Here is a 3,597-nt window from a genome sequence, read left to right on the forward strand (position 1 = left end):
TATTCCCAGGACATATTAGAGCTAAGACAATGACCAATTAGTGACAGGCAGCACCACAACTTGACCTGGACTGTTCAGCTCTTGCCTTCTGCTTAAACCTAACTGTGGGACAGTGGAATCCTGAGGTGTTTGGCCACACCCCCTGAGACCTGACGTAAGGCCCAGGTAGAGGGCGGGGAAACAGGTCTCTGCCTCAAGATTTACCTAAAGGCCCTGGCCCTGCCCCTCTCCTGCTTCCAATATAAACAAACCCCTTCTGGCATTTTTTGGGAGAGCACGCCACCATTCAAACCCATCGCCATGTCAATAAATCTGGATGCCTTCAACTTCACGTGTCTCTTGAAATTCTGGACTCATTGTGTAAGTCAAAACCCGCGCATGCCCTTGTCTCCCTGGCAAGCTTTCTCCAGCCCAGTCGTCTGCGGAGCTCTCTCTCTCCGCTGTAACCGCAGTTCGAGAGACTACATTGGCTCTGCCCGGGGCGACTAAACAGCGCATCCTGGGACGGCCTCTGCGCTCCGGCTCGTGTCCAGGCCACTGCCCGGCGACCCCTGGTCACGAGCTTTGACCCACACCTAACCCTTAGTTCAGTACCCCAAAGTAGACTTGGGGAATGACTAGACTAGTTCATCATTCTTTCCGGTATGGCCCCAATGAATACATTTGTTCTGCTTTTCTCTCTACTTCTTATCTACGTCAGTTGTGGATGGGTGGCCAAGCCTCAGTTGGACTTTCCAGAACCCAAGATTTTGTCCTAAAATTCTAATAATAATGACAATGGACATTTGACCCACGACCTCAGTAACAACTGTCCAAGCAAGCCATCTCAACCCTCTGCAGCAATTAGCCATAATGGCTAACCATTAACTCGGCTGCTACATTCCCTGTTTCCTTTTTCCTTGTCCAACTAAGGATCAAGAGAGGAAGTCAAATTTTCTCCTCGAACCAAATATATTAGCATGTCTAACCTTTAGTTAGTTTGTCCGAGTTTTTACCAATGGGAGAGAAGGACAATGTTTTTTCTGTAGTAGACATTTTCACCCATGGCCTCTGTTCTCACTTGAGGGCCTTCCCTTGTCTCTACATGATTTCACTACTCACTACTAACATTGCCAATAGTGGCTGTTAAAAGTTGATACATGTTTTGCATGGATTATGTATTCTTCATTGATTTTTGTGAGAAACATCACTTAATTGTTCAATATATGTACTTTTTTGTTTTTTAAATAAAGTCTCATTCACTTTTTAGCCCTGACTGGCCTGGAACTAACTATGTAGACCAGGCTGGCCTCAAACTCAGAAAGATCCTCCTGCTTCTGCTTCCCAAGTGCTGTAATTAAAGGCATGCCTGGGACATAAATGTTCCTTTTAAAGCTAACTTGTTAGAATGAAAATTTTAAATTGTCAGACCAGAAATGAACCATATGCTTTAGCCATTGTCTTGTTCCTGAGACCCATGTTCCACTGTGACTCCTACAAATACCTCAGGTGAGTGGAATTTGGTTTGGCCAAAGACACAACCCATACATAATAATCTGTGGTGGGCATCATAGCAGACAGACAGACAGACAGACAGACAGACAGACAGACAGACAAATAAATAATAAAGTAGAGGGAGTAATGTTCCATCCCTGCCCTTGAGCAATGTCTCACACAGAGACATGTGTGGTAAGAGGGCCTGAGGTTCCACTTCTTAGTGGGCAGTCTGCAGTAAGAGGGACACGGGTACTAATCTAGACCCCATTCTTTGTCTGATCTTGAGGCCATAAATCTGGATGTGAGTACCACAAAGAAGGCGGTGGTTCGATCCCTGTCCTGACCTCTCACCATGAAGAAATGGGCCTGTGAAGAATGGCCAGAGGACAAGTGCTTAAGACCCTTGGTGCAGGCAATGCTTTATAAACCTTATAAACAATGGAGCCAGTAACAACACTACCCAAGGAAACAAAATCCCTATCCCCTGATAGGGGTCCCAGCGCCCATTGTATAAGAAGCCAACAAGGTGTTTCCCACATATTCTGCTACCCCTACTGCACCTGTAAGAACCACAAGAACATCTCCACTCTGTGTGACCTGTAGTGACTCACTTTTTCCAATGCTAATACAGTACTCACTGTGCTCATTCTCACTAACCAAAGTGGGAAAAACTATATTCCCTAATGCATACCTACAATGCACATCTACAGTTCACACCTTCAATCACTGCATAGCAAATGGGTACCCAAAGGCAGATCTTCCGGAGAAAGTCACATTATTTTATTTATTATTATTTTTTTAATGCAAGGCCTCATATAACACCATTAGTAGCCAGGGAATGACCTTGAACATTTGATCTTCTTGTCTCTATCCTATTTCTTTCTTTTTTTTCTTTCTTTTTCTCTTCTTTCCTCTTCTTTTCTTTCTTTTTTCTTTTTTTTGGTGCAGCAAACTTTATTGATGGTATTTAAGATAGTAGGTCTCCTTAGGCCCCCTGGTATTGTGGGCGTCTGGGATGGAAACTGTGAGGGAAATGCTCAGAGTTGGGACAGGGACTCCTCAGCAACCAAAGGCCTCTCTCTTGCTCTCAGTGTCCTTGCTGGGTGGGTGGTCCAGGGTTTCTTACTCCTTGGAGGTCATGTAGGCCATGAGGTCCACGACCCTGTTGTTGTAGCCTTATTCATTATCATATCAGGAAATGAGGCTTACAAAGTTGTCATTGAGAACAATGCCAGCCCCAGCGCCAAAGGTAAAGGAGTGGGAGTACTATTGAAGTCACAGGAGACAACCTGGTCCTCAAAGTAGCCCAGGGTACCCTTTAGTGGGCTCTCAGATGCTTGCTTCATCACCTTCTTGATGTCATCATGCTTGGCAGGTTTCTTCAGGCGGCATGTCAGATCCAACGGATACAACGGATACATTGGGGGTAGGAACACGGAAGGCTATGCCAGTGAACTTCCCGTTCAGCTCTGGGATGACCTTGCCCACAGCCTAGGCAGCACCAGTGGATGCAGGGATGATGTTCTGGGCAGCCCCACAGCCATCACGGCTCAGCTTTCCAGAGGGACTATCCACAGACTTCTGAGTGGCAGTGATGGCATGGACCGTGGTCATGAGCCCTTCCACAATGCCAAAGTTGTCATGGATGACCTTGGCCAGGAAGGCTAATCAGTTTCTACCCTATTTCTAAGGAGGGCACTCCACAGAAGTGGCTGAGACATCGCATCTTAGGGTTTCTATTGTTTCAACAAAACACCGTGACCAAAAATCAAGTTGGGAAGGAAACGGTTTATTTGGCTTACACTTCCAGATCATAGTCCATTACTGGAGGAAGCCAGGGCAGGAACTCAAGTAGGGTTGGAGCCTGGAGTCAGGAGTTGATACAGAGACCACTGAGGGGTGCTGCTTACTGATTTGCTTCCCCTGGCTTGCTCAGCTTGCCTTCTTATAGGACCCAGGACTAGCAGCCCAAGGATAGCACCACCTACAATGGACTAGACCCTCCCCAACTGATCACTAATTGAGAAAATACCTTACAGCTGGTTCTCATGGAGGCATTTTCTCAACTGAGGCTCTTTCCTCTCCGATGACTCTAGTGTGTGTCAAGTTAACACACCAAAC

The sequence above is a fragment of the Grammomys surdaster genome, unplaced genomic scaffold (assembly GCF_004785775.1).
Source record: "Grammomys surdaster isolate TR1022 unplaced genomic scaffold, NIH_TR_1.0 136, whole genome shotgun sequence".
Classification (NCBI taxonomy): domain Eukaryota; kingdom Metazoa; phylum Chordata; class Mammalia; order Rodentia; family Muridae; genus Grammomys; species Grammomys surdaster.